We start from the raw sequence: 21071 nt of genomic DNA, 5'->3' as shown, positions 1-21071 counted from the left end.
ATCTGAATGGCCACAAAGATTGACATTGTTACTTACACAGCATATCATGCAGGCAAAAACAGTATATTACTTAAAATTTAGTCAGTATTTTTATGAAAATATATAGCCTATATTTCGATGGATATTTTTCTAATAAAAATTAAGTACTTTGATTGATAAATCCTTATATATTATAAAAGGGGAAATTTGATTGGCTGTACTTGATAATATTTCCAGATTTGTATTCTTTTTTTAAATTTTATTATGAGTCCCATTTGGGATAAGCTATGTGGTAGCTGGATAGGATTGCTGAAAATAAGCCAGAGGCACTGAAGATGCGAACACGCTTGGAGGAACAACAGGCAAGGTTTCTGTTTACTTCAGTTTTTCTTAGCCAGGGTTCCTCCAGACATATCTAAAGGTTCCTTGAGCCTTGATCAGGAAGGTGTGACAAATTTTATTTTGACTATCTGTAAAGGTGACATTTTTTTCACTGGCCAGCAATGTAAGAGGTATTCATCCCAATGATCATCATGATTATGCCCTATGTACTGTGAGCTGTGAATAAAGTAATTATAGAAGGAGTTCCCAGAAGAAGAAAGTTGTTTTAAGGAGTTCCCCATGTGTAAAAGGTCAAGAAACACTGAAGCTGTGTTCTAAGCAGAACAGTAAAACTCATGGGCAATGTTTGAATGTTTAATAATATTTTATAAAATATCTTAGGCTATGAACACATGGACAATTGTTGGTTGCAAGTAATCAGTCGCCTCCATTTAAACACCTAAAAGTCAATGGAAGTAAGCTTTTGTGAAACTTTAGTTGTGTAATCAATCGATTGATTGCAGGACAATACCATGCTTCGATGCTTTCCAAACAATTTTTTTAACTTGTTCAATAGAAGGACATGTTTATCTGCATGTTGTAGTATAATCAATTTATTTTGCCATTTTTTATAGAGCTTTGTAAAACACAAAGACAGCAAAGACAGCCATAACATTTCACTCAGGAAAGCTTTCTTTAAAATACTTTTCAGACAAAGACTTTAGTATTTGCTATTTTATTTCCTTTGTTCGTATTATGACCATAGATTGTGAACTACATTCTTCTGTAAGAAATATAGAAAATATTGTTTAACGGTTAAAAAAAAAACAAAAACCTTAAACAAGATAACGAAACCATGAATTACAGTGGCGCACGGCTTATATTATTATATTTTATTAGAAGAAATGTTTTAGAAAAACATGAATAATATTTAATGTTCAGAAAATATATAAATCACCAAGGAATACAAGCACAACTAGTACTTGAAATGCTGATGACTAGAAAATAGCAAGCTGTGGGAAGGAAGTGACCCTATGGCTCATATGAGAATAAGAATCCTGTGCTCTAATATTTACTAATATTCCAGTAAAGCCAATGTAATGCAGTACCTCAAACTCAGTATGGTCTATATTTCCCACCCTTCCGTTTAAATTGGGCCTGGCTCTCAAATGGAGACAGGTAATGAAGACAGAAGATACATGATTCTCAAGATTTGCTACTGGAATTAAAGAAAAGAAAAGAGGTAAGATGGTGAAGAAAGGTAACAAAACAATAGACAAAGAGAGGCTTTTTGGTGGAAAATAGTACAACCTAAGCTGTGTACACACGGCAAATTTTTCTCGCCCGATAATCGGTATCGGCCAATTATCGGGCGAAAATCTGCCGTGTGTACAGTCGGTCGTCGTCCATCGTCCGACGACCGTCCTGGCGGATCCATGGACGATGGACGACGACCGATCCTAATGAAAGGGAAGGGGAGAGCGCGCAGCAGGGTGCCGCTCCGTCGCTCTCCCCCTCCCCTCTCCATAGAGCATGAACGGTGCTGTATGTACAGCATCGTTCATGCATCGTGCAGTCTTTTCTCGTTGGAAAGGATCGTGAAAGATCCTTTCCAACGAGAAAAATTGCAGGTGTGTACGCAGCTCTAGTAACTATCTAATATTTGCCACCAAAACAAAACCCTCTCTGTCTATTGTCTTTTTACCTTTCTAATATTTGGGGCTGGCATTAAGAACTTATGAACTAGAGGAATGCCTGTTCTATACTGCTTCTTCCATAAGATGGTGAACAGCCAGATTTCATTGGAAGAATTGCCCTTATTTGTTGCCATTTCATATGTGCTGCATTCTTCCTGGGGGGTAGCCCAGAGTCCATGGATTTAGTAGACATCTTTTCTGGCCTTTTTGGTCATTATGTGCCTAAATTTTAAACACATAATCACAGTTTTTACCTAGACAATATGTTTTTCTCCAGCATTAACATAGTCTTTTAATCATTCTATAAGTCAAAGATGTGCATGGCAATTCTTTCTGAGTTAATATTCAAATAATTCAAGGCCACATATAACATATAGGGATTATTATTATTTATAATAATAATATCAATAATAAAAAGTATTTATATATTGCCAACATATTTCACAGCCCTGTACATTAAATAGGGGTTGCAAATGACAGACATAGATAGTGACACAGGAGGAGAGGACCCTGCCCAAAAGAGCTTATCTAAGAGGTGGGGAAGCAGTATACAATAGGAGGGGGGTATTTATTGGTGGGTAAGTAGTGAGGGTTTAAAAGACAGAAAAAGACGGCAAGGCAAGTTTGAAAAGATGGGGTTTGAGTGGATAGGGGGAGTATTTTTTTATCGGATCAGAAAGGTAAGTGGGACAAGAACTGTGGAGGGATTTGAAGGCAAAGCACAGGAGCTTGAATTTGATTCTAAGGTGAAATGGAAGCCAATGAAGATAACTACAAAGAGAGGCAGCATAAGAGGAGCGGAGGGAAGGATGGATGAGTCTGGCTGCAACATTCATAATATATTGTAGAGCAGGGAGTCAGGTTAGTGGAATACCAGGGGGTTGTTTATAGTCAGCAATACCAGGTCTAAACATTGTATATAACACATATATAGTTATTCCCAGAAATATCAAACATAGGAATATGCCAAGCAACTTTGTTTCCATCACAAATTTTAAAGGGTCATTTGTGGAGGAAGGGTAAACATATTTCTCTCAATAAAATTAAGAATAATAACTGAGCAAACCAAGACTTAATTTCTAATTTAGTTGATGTCCTAGTAAGGGGTCCTATGAGACTGATGGGCAATCAAGTATGAGCAATCAATATTTGGAGGATTAACTCCATACCTACTAAAGATTGAATTATGGTTTCAAAGTAATTGGTGGACTTCAATGAGCATTTTAAGACCATTTATCTGCAAAGTAGGAGCTATATATTAGATGATCTGTTGGCAAACTCCCCTGTATAAAAATATTTCATATTTTGATAATTACTTCTGACAGAATTTGCATTTATTCAATTCATTCAAGAAATATTGTATAACGTTTGTTTGTAAATACATAACACTAATGACATTGGGTTTTACAATGGCAGATTTCCTAATGACACTTAGCAACACCTACATGTGACTGTTATATATCTGCTGGTGACATTGCTGTCAGATGAAAACTGAGGACATGGCCTTATATCACCTTCCATCAAGTTAAAAATATTTGACAGGGCATTATTAACTCATCAATTATTTATAAGGTGGAAAGGCTTTATGTAGAAATAAATAATGTTATAAGACAGCACAAACATGTCTGCAGACAGAAGAGGTTGTACTTAGCATTATTTTCTAAGAATATGATATTACTATAGGGTTTCATAACAGTACATAAAACTGAAATATCAGTAGTTGATGGTTTTTGTTAACATTTACCAGACAGGAACAACAATCCACTATTTTTGATTGTTGAAAGGTAAATAAAATAAGTCAACAAGAATTAAAGCAAATCCTAATGGTGTGAGTTCTTTGCGTTTGGTTGTATAGTTCTCTGCTTTGTAGTCCATTTAACAACACTAATACATATGAGACGAGTTGCTGACCCAGACCGGAGCTTTCATTACCTTTTACAGCTGAATACCCAGCGAACTTGTCACTTTAACAATGTCCCTGTTGAAGGACATCATATCTTTTGCAGTTCCAATGACATCTCAAAACATTTTATTCACTTCTAATCACTGAGCAGCCAAAAGGAGTGTATGTGTTGTGTATGTTAACCGAAAACCCTGATCACAGTGGATTGCACCCCATAATAGTGGAGCCGCTGCCCCAAAAGTCCAGCAGGGAGCAGATGTATATCCACTGCATAGAAGTCTCTCTCCTCCACTCACTGCTGGAGACAGCAGCTAGTGACCCTTTCTGCATCTGTGAAGAAAGGTAGGCCTGCAACAATGAGGAAGAAAAGATAGGTGGAAGGCATACATAACTGGGTGAGAAGAGGAGAAAGGCAGGAAAAGGGTTATGCTGGTGGGAAGGAGGGGTCATGGAGGGGTCAGAAAGAGATTGGTCAGGGGGTAGGGTTGTTGGGAGGAGCCAGGAAAGGGTAAAAAGGTAAAAGGGTAGGGAGACGGAAGGAGTTAGAACAGTCTAGATCAGGAGAACTTTTTCCCGCCCCTCCTTTTCAAAGGGTGTTAGTATGGGGTCTTGGAGGGCAAGGGTCTTGGTCAAGGTTTATGGTGGGTAGTGTAGAACTAAGGTGTTGTTTAGTAGTCAGCAAGAAATGTCTATGGTCCTTGAGGCAGTGCTGGGTTTAGGGGTCATTGTAGTGTTGCTGGTTGGGGGTAAATAGGTTGGTAGTTTGCGGACTTTGCCTTTCCGTGACTTGCAACCTTGTGGGGGAGCTAGCGTAAAAGAGGGTTTGTTAATTTTTACAGGGGTGGAGTTTATATTTGTAATATTGTTTTTAGGATTTTGATGCTGTTAAGTTTTTTTCATAGTTGTGTCTACGTTATAATATTGTTGGTTTTTAATAATTGGTTAAATAAACGACTGTTTGCAGCCAATTAGAACTGGAATTTTAAAATGTTATGTCATGTCAAATATTTTACTAAATAAACACATAAATAGCACAAAAAATGTTCTAACTGAAAATACAGTTTTTCCTTTAAATCCTAAGTTTACTTAATAATTACATGAGGTTTCTCCAAATGTCAAAAGTAGCACGCAGACCCATGGTATTTTGCTGGTGGTCCATAGAAAAGTGACACCTACAAGACCGGGACAGAATGTACACACTCCCTTTTGGGTGTACAGCATAACTTAGGTTTCTGCTGTCAGTATCAGAAACTTTGTATTATCCTGTCTAGCACAATGCAAGTCTATGTATCTAAAAATGTATCTGTATCTATTTCAGTCAGCATTCCCCTCATTGATCTCATAAGCAAATTTAGATCACACAGAAATACCACGGCACAATTGAGACTATTTTTAACTTGTGCACAATGACCACTATGGTACCAAGGATTAAAAAGCTATTTTCAATTCGAGCACTTACAAAACTCCTTAAAATATGAGATTGTAGACTCTGTACACAACCATTTCATTTCTCTAGGTTACATTTCATTTTAAAGTGTTGTGACTCAATACGCAGCAGAATAGTTTAAATTCCTGTATACACAGCTATATTTTTCCTTTTAGAATTGTACAATAAAACCCAAATTCCTACATAGTTAAAAAATTGGCATTTTTTCTCTAAATTGACAAAACAAAACCTATTTTTAGATGTGATATTAGTATTGGTATTGATTTTTATATCATTAAGCTGCCAATGTGTTCTGTGGTACATTACATTACCTTAAAGGGGCTGTGGCAATGGCTTTGATACAAAGACTAGCAACACAATTTAAAAAGCTTAAAGAAAAAAATAGAGTAGGGCCAGGGTTGGAGATTTGCCAATGACAGTTGTACTATAGATTAGTGGTCGACCAACCCTTTTGGATGGGCCACTAATTACACAGACTTTGCACCGCGCATGCGCGGGGAGCCATGTGTCATTCAAAGGGGAAGAAACTTCCCCCAGAGTGACGTCATGATGCTAGAACCCGCCACTCTCCCACTCTTTCCAGAGACACACCCTGCCCACCGCCCTGAGCCTGCGATCCATACGGGGGACATGGTCTGCAGCTCTGGCCGGTGCGCCCCCCCAGTGGGGTCCTTCTCTTGACCCCGCTGGGGGGTGCACTAGCCAGAACCGCGGACCACCTGCGACCACTGCTTTAGATTACAGTGTAGAAGTGAAAACTGAATATTGAAAGGCAATAAGGGTTCTATTTATAAAACAGGGAATCAGATATTCCGTCAAACATTCCCTCATGTGAGTCTACCAGGTCCATGTGTTTAAAAGGCAGTAATTGATTCCCACCAGGGAATGTTTGAGGGATTGCCTTCAGATTCCATGTTTCATAAATAGAGCCCTAAGTGTCATTGGGGATTTATATTTTCATTAGTACCGGCTCTTCTGCAATAAAATAAACTTACCTGACTGATTGCAATTTCTTTTGAACTAAATTCACTTATCGTAGCCCTGTCACAGACTTCAGCATTTTTACCCAGTCCAGCTTCCAGGTTCAGGATTTTTGGCTATCACGATTGGCTGGCCGGGCTGTAATGACATAACTCTTGCACAGGAGTTCAGTCATTTCTGGTAACCAGCTATGCTGGGATTGAACATTGAGCTGCACATGCGCAGCTGAGTGTGCAATAATGAAAAGACTGTGAACAGGTAAGTAGGTTTGTTTTATTGCAGAAGGGACATGTCTCTGTGCCTTCTGGAAATATTGCCATCTGCTCACAATTTTTTACATTTAGTTCCTTTATAAAGTTGAAGGCCCTACCTGCAGCAACCTTCAGATTCTTGGCATTCCGAGGTAAAGCTCCAGCACATTCTAAAGGTTTCCCTCCCCATACTGCCTCCAGCCTATACTTATTGATCAGTGAGGCAGCCCATCATATTAGTGGACTAATAGAACTGTGAGGGTGGTGGAGATAAGTGTTACTCTGATATTACCCAGAAGTGTCAGAGCTTTGGAATCTGCTTGTAACAAAATCGAGAATTTGCTTGTAACAAAGGGTCTTGGACCATGTAGCCATATGTGCCCTGGTCATTGAACCAGAACAAAAAGAACAAAAATATCAGCACAGCACCCAGACAACTAGCATTTGAAAGAGAGGACACCAGTACAGCTCCAATATTTCTCTTTTAAAAAAATCTCTAATAGTGGAATATTTTCTACTGGTTTCATTTGAATGCATCAGTGTTTAAACATATGCATAATATTTTGCAGTTTTTAATCCAAGGTTCTGTGACTGTTCATTCTTTTGCAGCATGGCTCACTGATCCAATTGTTGCATGTCTGATTAGCTGAACAACTGCAGTGAATGAAAATGGAGACTGAAAAAGTGAAAGAATATGTACCGTTGCTATGGAGATTTCCATTATTGGTTAGGGACGATTTGAAAAGGTGTTTTAGTCAAGGTCAAAATCAACATTTCCTGAAATATGCTCACTGAGTTCTTCACACTAATCTGTCAGTTTTAGCTCCCAGTTAAACATTTTGATGTCTACAGTGTAGAGTTCTGTGCTAGGATATATTAATATGGAGGGCACTATTAACAGTGTGAAGGTTATTTTGTCCCTGTGTCATTGAGCTAGAAAATCACCATTCAAATGTTAAAGACCTATATATACAGGCAGTCCCCGGGTTAAAGACATCCTACATACGAACGCCTCCTAGATACAAACAGGGCTTTCCTGCTCCCTCTGTGCAGGACAGATGGGGGGAGGAGACGGATTGCATGACTTGCTGAAGAAACTCTTTGCTAAACACAGCTGATGTTGTGGGTGATCTTAGGGGTGTGAGCTCTTTCTGCACCCTCTTGTAACTCTTTAACCCCCCTAGCATTGTAATTCTGTCAGCTTGTTGATGCAAAAAGTGATCCTAATTTTTTTGCATAGAAATTTTTGTTTATATTTATATTCTTAGGATTAACTCCCGGGTGCGATAATTATTACATTGTAATCTGCTTTTAAATTTCCCGCCCGGCCACACCCCCGAATACATCACCACTCGCATCACCCGAAAGAGGTCACATCCTCCCGGGTGATGCGAGTGGGGATGTCCCGTCTGCCTCACCCTGACGCTGCTGCTGCTGCTGAGAGATGCAAAGCACAATGCAGACCTTCTGGAGATGCGAGCAGCAATAGCAAATTCCGGGGGTGGTGCCAGCTGGTATCACCCTCAGAATTGCATCGCATCTGCAGTTAGATGCGAAGCACAATGCAGAAGTCCTGCACTGTGCTTTGCATCTCACTGCAGATGTGGGCAGCGGCGTGGCCGGTACCCGGGTGGTATTTAAAAGCAGATTACTCAGTAATCTGCTTTTAAATTTCCCACCCCGCCACGCCCCTGACGGACCAGCGCCCCAGCATCACAGCGGGACCATCAGATCGTGGCAAAGGTAAGGGGGGCTTCTAACGTTGCCCCGAGTGTGACTCGGAATTACTGCTTTTGCAAGTAAAATCCACCCCAAGTCACACTCGGGATTACCGCTAGGGGGTTAATGACCAAGACAAACTTTGCAGTTGTTTCTTTTTACATATCAAAGCACAGCTTGCTCCAGAAATTATTAAATGTCTAAGTTTTTATTTTTTTGCTTTGTTTGTGATTAACTCACAGTGAGGATTTTATACAGTAACTGACACCACACTGCCTAATAATATGTTGAGACAAACATCTGTCCTAATTGCATTTATTAAAATAATGTACCTGTTTCGACTTACATACAAATTCAACTTAAGAACAAACCTACAGTCCCTATCTCGTATGTAACCCGGGGACTACCTGTATGTATATATATATTTATATTTAGGAACTCCAAGTGGTAGAGTCTCATCTACCTCAGCTTCATCTAGAAAAGGTAATAAAGGCCTAGATAAGGCTGTAAGTAAAGGTTGTGCCATTGATTTGCAGCTTCTTATTTGGTATCCAGGCCTGGAGTGTCCTGGAAGGAATGGGAGGGCCTGTCTCCCTTTTCCAGGCCAGAAAGTGACCTGGCCATTGATAAAAAGTAGTGTGTGGGGAAATCTTAGGAGGTCTTAGTGGTCTTCCAAAGTTTAGGAATCAATACCTATAATATGTGTGGTTTTTTTTGTCCTGTCATGCTGTTATGATTCCGATTAAATGAAAACCCTGGAGATTGGTTTGAGTTGCTGTTTTTGTTAATAAAAGTGGAAAGCTCTCCCTGAAATTGGACTAAAGTCTCAAATACCTCTCTGCAGTCAGTGTGTTTGACGTTAATCCCTCACTATATACAATTCTAGGGCTTGGCTTTTTTAGTGTTATAGGGTATATTTCCGGGGCAGCGGACTGCCCACCAGTTGCCAATCTACCATCACATCCATGCCCTTGGAAAATGGGGCAAAAAAGCATTCATAAAGGTGGTTGATATATGTTTGCTAGTATTTGGTGGAGGAATGCATCTTTACAACCAATTTAAATAAATGCTTGTGACTGTCAACTGCTATAATCAGTTAACTGCACGGTGCATAAAAAAATCTGTCACCTGTCAGTCCAAACAACTTTGAACCAAAATGTGTTTCTCTTCCCTATCTCCAAAATTGGGAGGTACGTTGGTGCTTTATTTATTGGTAAATAATACAAAGAGAAAAAGAGGAAAAGAGGAGTATCCAAACTTTCAGTTTCAGTGGCAAGTTGATATATAATTTTTTTGTAGCTTCTCTGTATGTTTGCAATATTTGGGCAGTGTTATGGTAATATTAGCAGCAGGTAAAGTTCTTAAGTACCATACTTGCCCTGACTGCTATGTATGGGTCCCTTTTTTGTGGTTAAACTGCAAAGGCCCATGAGGGTAGGTAATCTGAAAATAAAGTGAGGCAGAACAAAGCATAAATATATTTTTCTGTACTATCTCAACTGTCCAGACAGAACATTTAGGTATAGATATTAGAATACTACAGGAAATAATGCAAGCATTATTTTATGTCTCCTCTGTGCATTGCCTGGCATGGCATGGAATATACATCAATATATCCTTATGCTGCATTTCTCACATTCTTTTCTTCCCTTTTAGGCACAGTTGGAGTAAATGCTTATTTACTCAATGCTCAATATTTTATGGTTTTACACTTTTAAAAAACAATCTTTCTAAATTTTCCTTTCTGAATCAGTTTCAGAATTCAGTTTCACATTCCGATAATACAGTAAAACCAAAACAGGCAGGTTTCTTGTATCTGTTTTTTTTTTATTTTACAAAGGAGATAACATTTCAGTAGCACCGACACTGCGTTTCTTACTTTAATTATTAGTTTAGGTTATACAGTAGAAGCAGCAAAATAATAACCCATAAAACTGATCCCCAGGGTAATGGAAACCACCGTTAAAAGTTCATCAAGCTGAATTGTACATCCCTGTAACATTTCACACCAAGTCCATTAAAGGGGATCCAAACACACACACACCTTGTTACCCCACTCCATAGTTGCCCCTGTTAACAAAGCAGGGTGTACTAGCTGGAGTAGTTCTGTAATGGGGTCCTGTGCTGTGACCCTGAACACTAGTTAAGCCTAACTGTGGTAGTTATTACTGATCCAAATGAGGATGTGGTACTTAACTTTTAAAATTTAAAAGTGAAGATTTGCTATCTTATAGAGAACATTTAGAAATGTTAATTGTACTGCAGCCTTTGTTCTGCCAAGCGGTGGTGGTCCAGGGACTATGCAGGCACCATAAAAAGGAAACCAATCCCTCACAAGGAAGCTCTGAAGAAACCGAGTTCATTGGAACAATGATTAAGAATAGGTGGTCTACTGTGATCAGATGGTTTTCTGCATATCCCACATTTACTACTAGAAACATTCATATAATTATAGATTGAGAATGTTATATTGACAAATAAAAAAGTGGTCCACACAGGCTATCTATTTATTTAAGAGGAAAGATGTTATACAATTCTAGATATATAAATAGTTGTGCTAAAATGTTATTTTTCAATAACAGGAAAAAAACAGGAAAGACATATGAAAAAAAAGTGATGACACAAATTACAGTCTGCCTTCTGGGCCCAGAGCTACATTGTTTCCCACTGATAACAAGTCTATTTAATTATTTATGATTCTGACTAAATACATAGTTCATTTTATCATTTATATGTTTAAATCCGAACTCTAGGCATACGTAAAAACATTGAAGTGATGGAAAATAGTGAGAGATTTAGGAGACAGAAGAAGACAGGTAGGCAAGTTTAAAAAATGGGTTTTGAGTGCTCTTTTAAATGAGCAAAAATTAAGAGCAAGCTGAATAGGACGAGGAAGACCATTCCAGAGAGTCGGACGGCCATGCTTGGGTGCACTTCTAATGGGAATAAACATGCTTACAGAAATAAGTAAAAATTCCTGGTCAGTTAAAGAGGAAGTAAATTCAAACCTCACCCAAAACAAAAAAATACACTTACCTTCAATCCTGCAGAGCAGTTTAACTGTCTGCAGGTCTCCTCCATCGGTCCTGCGTCGTCCCGGCATCAGCCTTCAGGCCAGTGCACCAGTGGCCGTCATCTCCTCCTCTTCTTCCAGGTTCTTTTTCCTACATCACCCAACACAGGCACGAGCTCTGGTGACGTAGATGGGAAAAAAAACTTTGACAAAAGGTCTTGGGCATGCGCAGAAGGAGCACCCAAAGTCTGGGTTGCATGATGTAGGTATCCCGGGGGACTTCGCGCTCCCATTCATTCTCGCCTCATTCTCGCCTAGATGACCAAGAATAAGGGGGACCCTTTTTTAAAAAAAAAAAAAATAAAGGTGTTGTCTACCCTTTTATGTAAAGTGAAAATTGTGACTTTAGGTATGCTTTAAGTATTACTATGCACTGCACAGTTAGTACACTAGAATTATTCCCCATTTGTATAGGCACTGTGGACGAACTGCTGCTCAGATGATAAACTGTATTATAGATCACAAAAAGATATGTTTTGGAGTAGAGGTCAGGTTGTAATATGTGCCACATCCCAGCAAAGTATCTTTAGCTTACAGGTATCACAAACAAAAACGGGACTTTTTGGGCACAGAGTTTTAAAATAAATGAAAATATAACTTTTATTTTAGAAGGTTTAAACACAAGTAAAAAGTTGACAATGTAACTATATATAAATAAAAACAAGGATATTTTCACATCATAACAAGATCTCATATAGGTCACATGGAGTTTTTGGCTTTTCTTCTATGCGTTTTGCAGGTTTAAACCCGCTTCATCAGGAAAGTATTGATACCTAATAATATACAAGAATGAACAGCGTCTAGTTTACCCTTGTTTCATAACATTAATAGATCCTTTCAAATAGGACTTTCTTACATACCACTTCTTGGAAAAGGTTGACAACAACACTGAAGGTGGGTATCTCCTCCAAACAAAAAGAGCACTTACTTTTAGTGAAACAGCAGAGTGGTATAGGCTAGCAAGCGAGGATTGTCTCATATATCGTCTTGATAAATAACCTAAAAATTGTTTACAGTTTTTAGGATATCCACATTTTGACTCTAATGGTAAAAATTGCAAGGTTTAATTGAAATGATATTAATATTTTTCATCCTAATTCCTATTATAGGATGTATGTGGACACTTCTATAAACTTGCTCAGCATTCACCTAAACTTCCTGAGCAATGTGAATAGTTGTGGTTGATAATGATAACATAGGTAATATAGTGTGTTACAAATGTAAGAAATTATCTTAAATAAATATATTCACTGCTCATATATAACATCAACTACCGGGGTAGCTCTCTGGCTAGTTTTCTGGCTTTCTATCTCTATGGTTTAACATTTTATTTAACTTTAACATCCCAGCTTTCTCATGTTAAATTTCTATAGCTATGTACACATGTGTAATATTTGTCGTCGGAAAGGATCTTTCACGATCTTTTCCAACGACTAACGACTGCACAATGCAAGAACGAGTGCTGTACATACAGCACCATTCTGCTGTATGGAGAGGGGAGGGAGAGAATGATGGAGTGGTACCCTGCTGCGCTCTCCCCCTGTTCACTTGCATTAAGATCGTTCGACGTCCATCGCCTGTGGATCCGCCAGGATGGTCGTTTGGACGATGGACAACGAGCGCTGTACACACATCAGATTCTCATCCGATATCATCCCTGAGCCGATTATCGGACAAGAACCATTGCACGTGTTATGAATTAGAGAAAGAATATTGTCTTTATCTTTAGAGCACCATAGCTGATAGTAGTAGTGGCCACCTATGTGCTACACCTGTTAGCCACAGTGTTCAGATTAGAATAGTTTTTTTTTTCTAGCATGCATTATTTGAAAAAGCATGGCTAACATTTCTAATTTAGAGTGGACCTACAATTCAAAAGCATTGCTTGCATATGGGGAGGTCAATGGTCAATAATGTTTATGTTCCTATTGGCTTAGATTGTCAGAGACAGGGACACTCCCTGCTATAAAAAACTCTCTTTACTGAAGTTATACAAAAAAGAATGCAATGAAAGTGGTTAAGATGGCAACTTGGGAGAGAAGAGAAACTAAGATTTTTTATGATTTAAAAATATTGCTATGTGGATTAAAGACTCAGAATGTGTGTTTTTACTACATTGCTTTCTCTGTGTTGCTTTTATAGTTCAAACATGGAAACCAAAGTGCTTGATAAAGATATGAACAAATAATCAAGCTACCTGTACATGATTCCTACTATCACTGGTTATTCACAGTCCCATGCATATGTGTAGGATCTGGTTTTGTAAAGACTTTTTGCTGCTAAGTCTTTCATTATTCGGACAATCTAAAAACTACATAATATCCAGAATATTGAGAGAGACAAAAATGCCCTAAGGCTGTTTTTGCAGTTTAGTGTATTCAGAAGTGTCAATGGTCCCAGCTGGTGACAAAATGTTATGGATGACAGAAAAATAGTTTAAAGTAAACAAGTGATGTCACTGTTCGACTTGTTTTGTTTAACTAGCTGTGGTCTTTATCAAGACATTCAGGGTCTTTCTGTATTTCACACTTCCTTCTTTTATAGGTTGCAGAGTTTAGTTCCACTTTAATTAAAAAAAAAACACATGGGAAAAAAAACATGAAAAAGAAAGCAATAATGACACGTAAAAAGAAAATAAACACTGAAATATTTACTAAAAATCTAAACAGTTTCCAAAATCAAGGTCAGTCACATACAGATCTACATCACTGGTACAAAATTAGAAAAACCATAATAGAATGCTTAAAGGATTAATAGCACATTAGTATGTAATCTATAATCTGTGTTTATGTGATAATCTACTTTTATATGAAAAGATTGGGGACAGTAATGGTATGTCACTTCAGTGATGATAAAAAAAAGTATTATAAGGTAATGTAGCAAATCACTGCAAACAAATCCCTTCCAGCTGGTAAAGAGTCTAAGTTTCCATATTGCCAATGCAAGGAAACTATAGATTGCTCTATTTTTGATGATTGTAGTTTTAAAAAGTGGGATTATAGTGAAAGAAGTAGAAAGCAAGAACATAATTTGAAGATATTTATAGAGATTTGCCATGTTAGGAAGGATAATAAAAATACATCTGTTGGTGTGTGTGTGTGTGTTTTATGTTTCTGTCTTGTTCCTATGGCTCATAGTTATTTAACTGACTATTTCTGAAGATAGCTTTCAAATATTCTTGACTTGTTTTAATGTTTTTACTTAATTAAAGCTTGGGAAATTGATAGCAAACTATAATTTTACAGCTCTTAAAATATCAAAGAAAAACCAACTATTCTGGATACAAATATTTGTTTACTTAAGGAAGTATCGTGTAAACCAAGACGTTATAATGCCAACAGATGATTCTCAATGGCTGTACAACACTAGAGGCTTTATTTATAAAACTGGGAATCTGACATTCTCCCAAACATTCTCAAATTTTTCAAATTGGGCTTAATAATGATTCATTGATTTTGTAATCCAATTTTGAGTCCAATGAAAAAATCTTTGAATTTTAGGTAAAGTGTTAGAGAATTTTGTATAGAACCATTTACAAATAGACACCCTAGTCTTATACATCAATCATGTGTCATATGTTGGTATTTTATTGGGTTGATGTATAGAGATCCTAACAAATTTTAGTGCCTCACTGGGTAAGAATTCAGTTGATAGCATGGTAATATAAACATTGGATAAAATGTCAGTTGTACATCCTGGATTTTTTTTTTACAATTTACATATGCAGGTGGGAGTGTGCTTATTGTTTTTGCAAATACCAACGCAAATAATGTACTGTACATACACATTTTTTTTACTTTTTGGTAAAAGTGGAAGAAGTTGTAAACTTATGCTAGGTTTTTATTGGTGTTTGTATAAATTGATATACCCTTGCTAATTGTACTTGTGACCATTGTTGCTGATACTCTATAAATGTAAAATGGTCCTAATTTTGCAAATATTTTTTATCTTGCTTTCTAATGCATCTCTGGGGTGGAAAATCTCCCCAATAGGAGACGTGTGGAGTGATACGTAAAAATCTATTTCAGGACAACCCACCTGGACAGTGCGCTGTGTGGAGGGCTGGGCTTGGAAAGGTTTTTGCACAACATTCCAACCATCCATATATTATTACCAAATATACATTTGCTTTACAGGTAGACCCCAGGTTACGTACGAGATAGGGACTGTAGGTTTGTTGTTAGGTTTATTTTGTATGTAAGTCAGAACAGGTACATAATTGTAAAAAAATGCAATTAGGACAGATGTTTGTCTGACCATATTATTATGCAGCCCTCCCCCTCCATGCCTCCGTCCTGCACAGGAGGGAGCAAGGAAGCCCCGTTCGTATCTAGGAGTCGTCTGTATGTTGGATGTCTTTAACCTGGGGGCTACCTGTGTAAGTTAGACAAAATAGGTCACTGGACAAATATGATGTGGGGGTCCAAAATGCACAACCTTCTCTCTACACCTCTGCCATTCTGTCATTTGGAGCCATGGGAAATTGCCTAGTAACCCTAAAAACCAGTACCCTAAAAAACAGCCGTGTGTTAAATTACTTAACTATTTAATGTGTTTAATTGACACATATAGGAAAAGTGTTTTACAACAAGACGACTATAAGCACAAATATTGTAGAATAGAAAATTTATTTTGTAACTGATGCCATCAGTTAAAATAGTAAAACAAATATACAATAAATTCTGCATTTTCAGTAACAACACATCACATTCTAGTTAAAAAACATAGATAAATGAAAATTTCATATAGCAAATTAAATGATTCCCTTAAATATGTACTTAGGAGAACTGTTTTTTCCAGCTGCCATTTCTTTATGAACATTGGAAAGTGACAGCTTGAAAAGATAGTACCCTGTTTGATTTTTGGGTAAACCAGCAAAACACTCTGCACAAGCTAGATGTCTTGTGCTGAATATACTTTTGTATGCTGGTGAGGATTTCTACCATACACGAGGTCAAACCACAGTCTTGTAGTATTCTTCAACAAAACCTTTGCAGAAACTTGGTAGCTGTGACCACTGGGGTTGGACAAATAGTGCTTTTGTGACACTCATTATCCAGGTGAACACGCTCTTGATTTATGTTGTTTTGTTCAAAGAGGTCCTGTTAAAGGACATGGCAAGCCCCACACCAGACCTAGAGCCAGCTCTATCAATCCCCCAAAGCCCTGTTATCTCACATCCCATGTGGCAATTAGTCTTGATCGACTTATATACTCATGGTTCTAGCTCTCTCTCTTTCCAATTCCCTGAGGCTCAAACATCACTACCCCAAGAGGGGACACAATCCAAAAAGAGGGGACACAATCCAAAAGTTAATCCAATGTTAAACTCCTCCCGCGACTACTTCCTATCCCGCTCCTAGAATACTGTACTTTCTTCCTGTCAGGGCTACCACACCCCATAAAAAAGCCCTAAATACAAACTATTTAAAAAGATTCTCTAATAGTAACAAAGCTGATTCTTTATTAGAAAAAAATACCCCTGTTTTTTTCAGGTATTTTATTCATGAGCTCCACATATAATGCACATATTGGACATATACTGTGCTGTGATGACTGCTCTGAAATGATTGCCTACTGACAAATGGCCAGAAAATAGGATATGTGGTAATATGACTATATAAAGGACTTTAAAATACTGTATGAGTGATAATATTGTGCTTTCATTTATCACAGCAATGCAACTACAAGCTGGCCTCTTTAATGAGCAATTCATTTTTCTAATTGTTATTCAAATTTAGGATAAGCTATTTCACACTTCATTACTTCATCTGAACCAGAAGTTGAATCTTATTTACTCTGTAAAGACATGGCTGAATAAATTAACGCAAACATCTTCCTATTGTGTTTCATGTAGACCATATTACTTTCTGTTGAGCTTACTTTATGTTGCTGCCAAATACAGCTTATGAAATCACCTGCACCCTATATAGATTGTTAAAGGTATGTGGTATTGTTGCTACTATATGTATTTTTTTTTTTGCAGATCTTCCATTCAGTATCCAATAAATGTAGCACAAGAAGCACAAATAGCTGCTATAGGGCTTAAGTAAAAGGTGCACCCAATAGGGCTCCTATTGACCATGGTAGTCTTCCACCATAGCACTCATGTTCATGTGAAATCTTTGTGCATTTGCTGTGCTGCATTTTGCAGTAAATTACCCTAATTTTCAAAATTTAAGCTTTGTCTATGCAGAGGAAAATAACTGGTAAATGTATTTGTGACTCCCACTAGCAATTGTTTCTGGTTGGTAACAGGGTTTAGGTTTTAGGTTTTACACATAGATACATGGAGAAAATCATCAGCCTTTTGTAAAGCTGGCCATGTACTATTGAACATTTGCATGATCGGATATACAATTGGATTTAAATATCATTTAGAGCGCACCAGCACCAATAGCTTTACCATTCAATGCAGCACAAAATAATGTGACCATCGATCACCTGCCGCTTTCCACCACGCAATATAATAGTTACATAGTTAATTACATACCTATAAATAGGTATGTAATACATATAAAACAATACAATAGGTAATTTTGCAAGGTTCGATCATTTACTGTTTAAAGGAAATGTTGTGCATGATAGATAAAACTATTTTAAAACAAAATTTTTTTTACTGTCATCTCATCCGTCGCTACAGGTTTCCTTATTTGTTTACGCCACAATTAGAAGCTTAACTTCTGCTCTCTATACATCAAAGAACCTTCCTCTAAGCAGACAGCTGGCACGGACAACAATAGAAATTAAAACAATGTGGGTTTAACCATTTAATTTTCCTATTTTTAAAAGGATTGATTATTGTGGTAAATCAATAGTAGGAATCTTTTGGCTTTAGTTCCATTTTAATTTGTTTACAACCACTATATGAAACTTAAGAGCTACATCTAAGCCATGGCCACAGGAAACATGTATCTGCTATCAGTTTGGGTATTCAGACTGTTCTGGTAAATATGACAAGGAAGGGCCAATAGGAGCCATACAGTATGGCTGCTGTTGGGTTGGGGAAAAGGCTATAGCTTGTATTTATTTTGATAATGTTACAGAAAAAGAAGGTAGAAGTGGTTGAGAGCACTTAGCTAGAATAAAAGGAATAATGAGAATAATAAAGAACAGTGAGATGTGGCAGACAACAGAAAAGGTAGCTATACTCGCAGCTGCAAATAACTGTAAATGTTCTTTGTGTTTCTAAAGACCATGGCAAGGAGCCATGAACAAGATGCTATATTTTATCTGTTACAGTATGCTACACAATATAAAACTAGAACATTAAAGTGAACCTACATATAAAATATAGAGAGGGATTAGGGAGACAAGAAATGGATATTCTAAAGTATAAACCCTGTTTTTAAACTCTGTACTGCTTTGCTTCCAGGTTACATGACTTGAAGCTCCCAGGTTAAGTTCAAGTGACTCACAGCAAATAAGGGTGGGCACCAAAGCTGGCAAAGTTTTCATTAGCTTTAAAAGGTGACTTTGTTGATGTGAGTACCCCCTGGCACTGCTGCTTTGGCTTTAGTTCAAGTGACCAGGAAATAAGGGTTTGCTGACATACAGTACATATATTTCCAATTTGGGGCACCCCGAACACTCAACAACACTCCATAATATTGCACTATTTTTATTATCCTTTGCTCCCAACATGGCAGACTTCAGAGAGGACGGGAATCCTTGTTAACCATTGTATGATTGATGATGCACGAGAGTTACACTGTCTTCAATGACTGCCTCTTTGTGTAGCACCGCTTTACAGTATAGTGCTTAAACAAAAAGCCACCAGAAACCAGGGATTTATTTTTTTAACACATTGCATGTCTCTTGTGTCAATTAATACTACCTCTCCATGACTTTTAGTTTTTTTTTAATTTAGGTCAGCTTTAACATCATTAAACTCAGAAGCTATGGTATAGTATTTAAATACTTGGTTGGCTTTATATGTTTATTTAACATGGGCTGTAAAAATGTCTTATAAATCTGTTAAGGTATATCTTATGCAGATAGCATCAGTGTCTGACACCTCTAGAAAGACAAACATGAGGTAATCTGTATACAATAGGGAGAACATACAGGTAATCTGTATACAAAACGGAGAATAAAAGAAAAGTTTTGTACATATGCAGCAGATCAAAAAATGCAGAAAATCCAAACTTTTTTTATCTTATTTTTTAATTGTTATACTAGTGTGCCCGGTGTAAATAGGTTTGCTAAACTGCTTCTATTCCTAGTTGAATATTCTTACTCTTCCTTTGTTTCCATGCCCCAGAGGGCCAAAATTATTTATTATTTCTAATTGTGAACGTGCAACTCTCTGTATGTGACAGCGCCACTACGGGATGATTGACCCAGCTCTGTCACATGGAAGCAGATACTACCATCAAGTAATAATATTATAACAACCACCAGCCCATAGAAGTATTTAACTGGATGAAAATTCATTTCTACAGTTATAGGTTACTGTGCAATGTTGTGCAGACTGTGGGGCCCTCAGAAATAATTGCTTTTTTATACATTGTGGCAAAAGCTTGAGTTGGGACGAGGGATAAAATTCATCTTCCCATGGAACAAAATGAGATTGTTTCAGTGTTAGAATGTTAGAGGGATTATGAAAGAACATGAGACTAATATATAAAATAGTTGTTCAGTGGGGATTTTAACATGCTGTTTATACAGACAAGACTACGAATCTAAGAAAATAGGTAAGGGGCTTCCATTGGATAATTATTCATTGATTAATATGTTTCATCTGACAACAAGTTATTTACCCTGATGCAGTAAGCAGCTTCTCATTTGGTAAACAACCATATCGGAGGACATATTCTGTGGTTGGGAAAAAGAAACTTGGGCTATTGACACTAACAGCTGTGTAGCCAAGAAAACCACTAACCAGTAAGGCTTATTGGGGGAAAAAAAGCTTAGTTTTGCTGGGGGGCCTAAAGAATGGACTCTGGAGCAATGGACAAAGTTTGCGTGGTATGATGTGTCTGATTTATTCTTGTCTAGGGTGATGGGCGCATCAGGCTAAGAAGAGAGATGGATGAAGTGATCACCTCCTTTGCCTAGTACAATCTTTTGGGGACAGTATTATATTATGTGGTATAAAATGGGGTCAGTTTACTACATGAAGATACAAAGGGACCAGGTTTTTCCATCAATAGATATTGTTCTTCGATGATACAGGCATATTCCAAATTGACTCTGCCAGGATCAGTCAGGTTTGTTTGTGAAAGAGATCATGGGACATAATTTTCCCACATGGTTTGGCTGCCATAGAGAATCTTTGGAATGTGGTGAAGACTTTACGCAGTGATCTTAATGTAAAAATAATGCAACTTTAGATGGAAATAAGTATTAGGCAAACGTCCGCCATAATCAAAGCGAAAGGTGGTTCCATATAAAATTGAAGTGTGACTGTTTTTGCCAGGCAGTGTATATTCTCATAAATCTTCACTATGATTAGTGGTTATGCCAACAGTTAACAATTTTATGCTTAATGTATTGTTCTTTGCTTATGAACTGTGTGTTTATGATGTACGTTCCTCAGTCGTCTGTCCAGCAGCACATTGAGTGATCAGAGTCATATCTACACTGTTAAAAAAAAAGTAAACTACCTAACAAACAAGTAACTTTTTCAAATAAAATAATTTTTTTAACTTCCTGTGTTATGTTTTCACCGAAACAGCAAACAAGTATTTCATTTGCT

At 37.5% G+C, this 21071-nt stretch overlaps 1 protein-coding gene across 1 annotated transcript in view; it reads left to right on the top strand.

Moving 5' to 3' along the window:
• Window positions 1-21071, top strand: part of LRRC3B (leucine rich repeat containing 3B) — a 105391-nt gene that overhangs the window by 62297 nt on the left and 22023 nt on the right. The window lies entirely within an intron of this gene.

This window comes from Pyxicephalus adspersus, chromosome 5, assembly GCF_032062135.1.
Source record: "Pyxicephalus adspersus chromosome 5, UCB_Pads_2.0, whole genome shotgun sequence".
NCBI classification, from domain to species: Eukaryota; Metazoa; Chordata; class Amphibia; order Anura; family Pyxicephalidae; genus Pyxicephalus; species Pyxicephalus adspersus.
Note: the sequence above shows the minus strand (reverse complement) of the source record. Positions and strands in the feature narration are given on the sequence as shown.